This window comes from Hippopotamus amphibius, chromosome 16 (assembly GCF_030028045.1).
Source record: "Hippopotamus amphibius kiboko isolate mHipAmp2 chromosome 16, mHipAmp2.hap2, whole genome shotgun sequence".
NCBI lineage: Eukaryota > Metazoa > Chordata > Mammalia > Artiodactyla > Hippopotamidae > Hippopotamus > Hippopotamus amphibius.
This window is the reverse complement of record NC_080201.1, coordinates 22,192,651-22,202,246: the sequence shown is the minus strand read 5'-3', so window position 1 is coordinate 22,202,246 and position 9,596 is coordinate 22,192,651.

Below are 9,596 nucleotides of genomic sequence, written 5' to 3'. Positions count from 1 at the left end.
TCCCGGTGGCTGACAGTGTCCTCCTAGAACAGGCCTCTCCAGACACAGAAGAATGGAATGGTCTGGTGCTGAAGTCTGGGTCCCAGGGGCTATCACTAGGACAGGACATCCTAGTATTCCACCTCAGCTAGTCTAGATTGGAAAAATTTGAGGGGAGAGGAGAGTAACCGAAAGGCCTCTGATGAGAACATGAAACAAAATAACTGCAATTAAAAAGCCTGACAATCTAGTTGCAGAAGCACAACACAGAGCCATAAAACTACCTATGAGCACTTATAAACAAATATACAAACGTCTTAGTTGACTAAAATCCAGAGTAGCACACCAGCACTGACCATGGAAATTGAATGTGGAAAACAAATTCACCAGTTAAGGAAAATAATGATTCATCCTGCTATGGCTGGTGCATTATACTCTGTAATATATGGCATGCGGGATCTGAGTTATCTGACCAGGGATCAAACCCATGCCCCTGCAGTGGAAACTCAGAGTCTTAACCCCCAGAAGACCAGAGAAGTCCCTTTCTCTTTTATTAAATTGAGGTTTAGAGGAGTCAAGATGGTGGAATAGGAGGATGTGGAATTCATCACTCCTCACAAGTACATCAAGAATACATATACAAGAATAAACAAATGGGACCTCATGAAACTTAAAAGCTTTTGCACAGCAAAAGAAACCATAAACAAGATTAAAAGGCAACCCTCAGAATGGGAAAAAATAATTGCCTATGAAACAACAGACAAAGGATTAACCTCCAAAATATACAAGCAGCTCATGAAGCTTAATACCAAAAAAGCAAATAACCCAATCCACAAATGGGCAGAAGACCTAAATAGACATTTCTCCAAAGAAGACATACAGATGGCCAACACACACATGAAAAGATGCTCAACATCACTCCTCATCAGAGAAATGCAAGTCAAAGCCACAATGAGGTATCACCTCACACCGATCAGAATGGCCATCATCACAAAATCTGGAAACAACAAATGCTGGAGAGGGTGTGGAGAAAAGGGAACTCTCCTGCACCGTTGGTGGGACTGTAATTTGGTACAGCCACTATGGAAAACAATTTGGAGGTTCCTTAAAAAACTACAAATAGAACTACCATATGATCCAGTAATCCCACTCCTGGGCATATACCCAAAGAAAACCATAATCCCAAAAGAAACTTGTACCATAATGTTTATTGCAGCACTCTTTACAATAGCCAGGACATGGAAGCAACCGAAATGCCCATCAACAAATGAATGGATACAGAAGATGTGGCATATATACACAATGGAATATTACTCAGCTATAAAAAGGGATGAGATGGAGCTATATGTAATGAGGTGGATAGAACTACAATCTGTCATACAGAGTGAAGTAAGTCAGAAAGAGAAGGACAAATATTGTATGCTAACTCACATATACGGAATTTAAAAATGGTACTGATGAACTCAGTGACAAGAACAAGGACACAGATACAGAGAATGGACTGGAGAACTCGTGGTATGGGAGGGGGCGGGTGTTGAAGGGGAAACTGAGACGAAGCGAGAGAGTAGCACAGACATATATATACTACCAACTGTAAAATAGATAGTCAGTGGGAAGTTGTTGTATAACAAAGGGAGTCCAACTCGAGGATGGAAGATGCCTTAGAGGACTGGGGCGGGGAGGGTGGGGGGGACTTGAGGCGGGGGAGTCAAGGAAGGGAGGGAATATGGGGATATGTGTATAAAAACAGATGATTGAACTTGGTGTACCCCCCAAAAAATAATAAAATTAAAAAAAAATAAAAATTAAAAAAAATAATAATAAAAAAAAGAATACATATACAAATGGAACGGTTCTCTCAGAGCACCTGCTGAACATTAGCAGAAGACTTCAGAACCTAAAAGCCCAAAACAAACAAACAAACAAACAACCCTCACAACCAGGGAGGATGAAAGAAAGAAAAAATGAAAAGAGAAATCAAAAAAGGGACCAGCAACACTGGCAGGAAGCTGAATGCCCTGCACTCACAAAAACTCCCTCATGGTGGGGAAATCAGCTGGGATAGAAAGGGACCTTTGGGGGGAATCAAAGGAGAATGCAGCAGACAGCTCCACACAGTAAGAACTGTGCATATGGTCTGCACCACAGCTCGGCCTGACTCTCCCAGCCTGAGTAGTATCTATCTCCACACCAAGTCCCAGCTCCACCCAACTACCTGCAGGTTCCAGTGCTGGACACTTCACTCCAAACAACCAACAAAACAGGAACACAGCCCCACCCATCAGAGGAGAGGATGCCGTAAAGTCATACGAAGCTCAGGCCCCAAAACACACCAGCTGATGCAGCCCTGCCCTTCAGAGAGAAAAGACTCAGCCCCACCCACCAGAGTGCAGGCATCAGTCCCTCCCACCAGGAAGCCTACACAAGCTCCTGGACTAACTTCACTCACCAGGGGGCAGACAACAGAAGCAGAGGAACTACCATCCTGCAGCCTACAGAAAGGAGACTATAAACACAGTAGGTCAGACAAAAGGAGACAACAGAGAAATAGGGTGCAGATGAAGCAACAAGGTAAAACCCCACAAGACCAAATAAATGAAAAGGAAATAGGTGATCTACCTGAAAAAGAATTCAGAGTAATGATAGTAAAGATGATCCCAGATCTCAGAAATAGAATGGAGGCACAGATTGAGAAGATACAAGAAATGTTGAACCAGGATCTGTTCAACTAAACAACAAACAATCAGTGATGAACAACACAATAACTGAAATGGAAAATAAACTAGAAGGAAACAATAGCAGAATGAATGAGGCACAGGAATGGATAAGTAAGCTAGAAAAGAGAATGGTGGAAATAACAGCTGAAGAGCACAATACAGAAAAAAGAATGGGCTTCCTAGGTGGCACAGTGGTTAAGAACCCACCTGCCAATGCAGGGGACATGGGTTTGATCCCTGCTCCAGGGAGATCCCACATGATGCGGAGCAACTAAGCCCGTGTGCTACAATGGTTGAACCTGTGTTTTAGAGCCCATGAGCCACAACTATTGAGCCCATGTCCTGCAACTACTGAAGCCCACGCACCTAGAGTCTTTGCTCTGCAACAAGAGAAGCCACAGCAATGAGGAGCCCACACACCACAACGAAGAGTAGCCCCCACTCACTGCAACTAAAGAAAGCCTGAGCCTGTGCACAGCAAAAAAAGACCCAACACAGCCAATAAAATAAATAAATAAATAAATAAATAAATAAATAAATAAATAAATAAATAAATTTATATTAAAAAAAAGGAAAAAAGAATGAAAAGAAATGAGGACAGTCTCAGAGACCTACGGGACAACTTTAAACACACCAAAATTCAAATTATAGAGGGCCCAAAAGCAGAAAAAGGGAAAGAGCCTGAAAAAACATTTGAAGAGATTGTAGTCAAAATCTTTCCTAACATGGGAAAGGAAATAGTCAATTAAGTTCAGGAAGCACACAGAGTGCCATAGAGGATAAACCCAAGGAGAAACAAGCTAAGACACATATTAATCAAACTAACAAAATTAAATACAAAGAAAAATATTGAAAGCAGCAAGGAAAAAGCAACAGATAACATACAAAGGAATCCCCATAAGGTCATCAGCTGATTTTTCAGCAGAAACACTGCAAGCCAGAAGGAAATGGCAGGACATATTCAAAGTGATGACAGGGAAAAAACCTACAACCAAGATTACCTTACTTAGCAAGGATCTCATTCAGAGCTGATGGAGAAATCAAAAACTTTACAGACAAGCAAAAGCTAAGAGAAATCAGCACCACTAAACCAGCTTTACAACAAATGCTATAGGAACTTTCCTATGTAGGAAACACAAGAGAAGAAAAAGACCTCCAAAAACAAACCCAAAACAATTAAGAAAATGGCAATAGGAACATACATATCGAAAGTTACCTTAGATATAAATGGATTAAATGTTCCAACCAAAAGATACAGACTGGCTGAATGGATACAAAAACAAGATCCATATATGTGCTGTCCACAAGAGACCCACTTCAGACATAGGGACACATAAAGACTGAAAGTGAGGGGATAGAAAAAGATATTCCATGCAAATGGAAATCAAAAGAAAGCTGGAGTAGTGATACTCATATCAGATAAAGTACACTTTACAATTAAAAATGTGCAAGAGACAAGAAAGGACACTACATAATGATCAAGGGATCAATCCAAAAAGAGGAGATAACACTTATAAATATATATGCACCCTACATAGAATCATCTCAATATATAAGGTAAATGTTAACAGGCATAAAAGGGGAAATCGACAGTAACACAATAATAGTGGGGGACTTTAACACTCCATTTACACCAATGGATGGATCATCCAGACAGAAAATTAATAAGGAAACACAAGCCTTAAATGACACATTAGATGAGATAGACTTAATTGATATTTATAGAACATTCTATCCCAAAGCATCAAAATACACTTTCTTCTCAAGTGCACACAAAACATTCACCAGGACAGAGCACATCTTAGGTCACAAATCAAGCCTTGGTAAATTTAAGAAAAATGAAATTGTATCAAGCATCTTTTCCATCCACAACAATGAGATTAGAAATCAACTAGAAGAAAAAAAAAAAACCTGTAAAAAACACAAACACATGGAGGCTAAACAATATGCTACTAAATAATCAAGAGATAACTGAAGAAATCAAAGAGGAAATAAAAAAATACCTAGAAACAAATGACAAAGAAAACACAATGACCCAAAACCTATGGGATACAGCAAAAGCAGTTTAAGAGAGAGGTTTATAGCTACACAATCATACCTCAAGAAACAAGAAAAATCTCAAATTTCTTGGTTTTTTTTCATACCTAAAGCACTAATTATTTGAAAAATGCAAATCAAAACTACAATGAGGTAACTCCTCACACATGGTCAGAATGGCCATCATTAAAAAATCTACAAACAGGAAATGCTGGGGAAGGTGTGGAGAAAAGGGAACCCTCTTGCACTGTTGGTGGGAATGTAAATTGATACAGCCATTATGGAGAACAGTATGGCAGTTCCTTAAAAAACTAAAAATAAAACTACCATGTGACCCAGCAGTCCCACTACTGGGCATATACCCTGAGAAAACCATAATTCAAAAAAGACACATACACCCCAATGTTCACTGCAGCACTATTTACAATAGCCAGGACATAGAAGCTACCTAAATGTCCATCAACAGAGGAATGGACAAAGAAGATGTAGTACATATATATAATGGAATATTAGCCAGAATAAGGAACAAAATTGTGTCATTTGTAGAGACATGGATGGACCTAGAGACTGTCTGTCATACAGAGTGAAGTAAGTCAGAAAGAGAAAAACAAATAACATATATTAACATATATATGTGGAATCTAGAAAAATGGTATATGTGATCTTATTTGCAAACCAGAAATAGAGACACAGACACAGAGATCATACACATGGATACCAAGGGGGAAAGTGGGGGGGGGGGATAAATTGGGAGATTGGGATTGATATGTATACACTATTGATACTATGTATAAAAAAGACAACTAATGAGAACATACTATATAGCACAGGGAACTGTATACAATGCTCCGTGGTGACCTAAATGGGAAGGAAATCCAAAAAAGAGGAGATATATGTATATGTATAGCTGATTCACTTTGCTGTACAGTAGAAACTAACACAACATTGTAAAGAAACTATACTCCAATAAAAATTAATTAAGGGAAAAAAAGGAAGAAAGTTTCTAAGACTAGTATGAAGGCTACAAATGGGGAACAAAGACAATGTCTTAGAACCAGGTATAACTGGTCTCCCATCATTTTTCCCTGGACTATCACCATCTTTCTCTACACTACTTAGTCATCTATTTGAGAATCACAGAATGTGAACAAAAGCAACCTGTCTTGAGTGATTTTCCATCTAGAGAAGCATGAGGCCTATTTAAATAGAACAGTGACTGGAGCATTTATTTTCACCAAGGGTGGTGTTCTCTGCATGGTCCTGGATGAACACCCATGAGTTCTTGTTCTCTGACTTCCACTTGGCTAGCTTCTTGCAGTTAAAGGAATCTTTCTAGACAGATTTGACTGTTTTTCTTCTTCTGTACTCCAAATCTCTTTCCAGTTCAACATCATCTTCTAAGACACCAGATAATATTCTTTAAAATCTAGTCACTCATGCCCTCAAATACTATAGTCTCAACAAAAACTATATATGAGACTAACACTGAATACCTCTATGTCAGGTTGGGCTCTATCAGAAACAGATCCTGGGTGAATGATTCAGTACTACTGATATATTTTAAGGAAGGAAATGTGGAGTTCCAGAATAAGAAGGTAAGAAGCCAAACAAAGGTGTGATTTGAGATGAAGTCCCACAGGCAATGTGATCCCCAGTAGGGCTTAGAAGAAGAAGAAATTACACCTGAGTTTGTGTGACTTTGAGGCAAAGGAGATGGGCTTTTGCACTCCCTCACCGACTTTGGTTACGGGATATTCTGCGTTGGGAGGAGAAGGCAGTAAAACTTCTGGATCTTCCCTTGGTTACGGAGTTTTTTATGTGCAAGAGCCACCAGCCTCAGAAGTTCCAGGTGCTTGCTGTTAACAACAAAGCACATGGAAGCTGAGCGATGGGTTCAAAGATGTGAGAAATAGATCTCATGAATCTGAGTTGGGTACCAACCATGTTCCACTATTAGATGTATTTAATTTTCAGAAAATAATATGATTTCCAGGTGAGTGAGAGGTGGGGCATGGGGCATACATACCAAACTATAATATTTTATGTAGTTTTATGTTACAATCCAAATCTTCCAGAAGGGGAACATGAGTCAAAGTGGGCAGTCAGTTTCCCTAAGTTATAGAGCTTAGGTCAGGTCCACATGCTAGACTGAATTAAGAACCTGGCATCTTTCTCCTAGTCCTCTGTGCTACTCTCCATATATGATGCTTGACATCCATTGAATATCCTTATAGTTGCCACAGAAACTATTTAGAATCCTGAATGGCAGTGATGTCCATATGGTATGACTAAGAGTTAATCATGTCCCAATCTTCTGATGAACTCTTACCGTTTCACTTTAGTGGGTAACAGCCAGCCTGAAATGACAGTGAATGTCAAAGGAGAGCTGTAGATTCTAAGAGAGTAGTTGATTCTGAGAGCAGTTGATTCTAAATTCATATTGAATTTATTTTCCTTTTTTTTTATCAGAAGGTTTAACATTTGGATGATACCATATATTATTAGGCACAGTCTATTTCAAACAGAAATATTAACTATACCCTCTAAACTGTCTTTACAGTAAAAATAAGCACTTTGATTATATTAAACATTGCTAGACACAACATTTTTAGTGATTCCCATATCTCTTTCCAATCCTTATCTTCAGGATTTATATTCATTGTAAATAACAGAATGAGGATTTCTCTTTTACCAGAAATATATTTCTGTCATGACATAGATTTGCTTGTCTTTATCTAAATTACCAAAATTTGATTACATTCCCGGTTAAACTTTTCCTGCATCATTAGTCTGGATATTTATGTCTGCTTCTCTGTTTTTTGACTATTACTTAGAATTTTAATTCAGCTTGTTAACAACTTGGCACTTACATTAATTTGATATATCCGGAGGTGGGGGGTGGGGGGATGAAAAAAACATTGGTAGACAGACAGAGATAGATCTTTAGGCAGAAAAGGCTGCTTTGGAATGACAGTAGATCAGGTCTACACTAAAATAAGTACCATTTTTATTCAAGTAAATGGTGGGTTTAGCACCTTTATAGAAACTAGAAAGAGATTTAATGAATTTAAGCACCTTGATGTGGATAGCCACAACTGTAACTTGCATTACTGGAGCCAGACAAATTACTTTAACTACGTTTTTAAGCTCAAGTCTGTCTACAAAATGATTCAAATTCTGCTCATGCAGGATGCATGGTTCATAGAGTCACCAAGTTTAGAGAAGGAAGGAGATTTAGGATCTATCTGGCCCAGCAGATCCCATAGTCCACGTAGGTAAACTGAGATTCAGAAACGAGAAATAACTTTCCTACAGGGACATAACAAATGTGATGTCATCAGAAGTTCTTGCAAAGAGTGACCTTTTGAAGATGAGTTCCTCCTATGTAATGGTAGACTTTAGTAAATTTCATCATGATTACTAAAGCACCAAACCAATTTCAGGTTCATTCTCCAATCCAGTCTCCATATTGTGCCAAGTTTGGTTTAAATACGTTAATAACTTTATTTGTATTTACTGTGGCTCTTCCTTATCATGTATCTCTGTACCTTTCTTATCTCCCCTCATAAAACTACCCACCATCCCTCCATTCCAAATATATCAGTAAACACATATACTGTATATCAAATATTTAATGTTCCTTCCATGCCTTTGTACTGGCTATTCTCTTATAAACACTTTCTGTCTTTTCTCTGGCTTTATCTGGCTAAGATAAATCTAATAAGCCCAGAAATGTTTTTGTCCTTTGTGTTCTCATACCTCCACTTATATATCTACCAGAGTACACATCACTGACTATTGTGATGTTCTACTGACATCTCTATTTCCATCAGTAGGGTGTATATATCCTCAGAGCTTAACTCTTATCCAAGTCTCACTGGAACATAGTACCTGGCATATATGAAATGTTCAGTAAGTGCATTGATTATTGAAAACATGAAAACGATAATGTTTACACTGTTGGCACACCACTCCTCCCTGGAAGGTCCAAAAGAATCACTTGAAAGTGACCATGAAATGTAGGGGTTATGGGTAATAAGTTTGATTAATAATTCTCTAACTCTGCTAATTCACTCAGCTTAATATCTCCTGGTCTTTCGTAGTCCAGTAATTGAAGATTCAGATTCCGAATCTCATCGTGATGCTGTTAAATACACACAAACACCCCACAGGTAGGCTGATGGGTGCTTCAAGGCAGAAAAGTATTGTTATATATATTTTGTATCATGCATTGTCCAGGATATTTTTGGTGCAAGCAACAACCAGTCAACTTGTTAAACAGAAGCTCTTGGCTCCTCTGATTGGGAAGTCTAGGGCTACTACAAAGAAAGTCATTGCCATACTGAGCACCTCAAGTGGTATCCTTGGTATTTGCTCTCCGCTCACAACTCTGATGCTCTTGGCTAATTTTACTTCTTAGATGGGATCTCGCCACATGGTGATGAAGATATCCCCCAATGAGTCTATATTTGCCTACTCCCAATTTAGGAACTCCAGTAGAAAGATTCAATTTTCCTGCTATCTGTGACATAATCCTCCCCAAGAAAATCCAATTGATATGGCTTGGACTATACTAACTTAGGAAAGCATCCGAGATCGCATACCTATCCCTGTTGCACAAGAGGTGAAGAGAAGGAAGTCCCTCTAAGACCACAACAGTTGATATGAGGAGTGTTTCATCTTAGGAATGGATAAAGGGTGGTGTTTCACTAGGTTTATCTCATGACTGATAAAGTGCTTGACATATATATTGAAAGAATGTGAAAGGAAAGAAGAGGAAATATGGCCAAGACTATAACCCTCTTACTGAACAAATATTTATGACCTTGTCTTCAACTTGTGCAGGCCCTGTGCTAAACACTG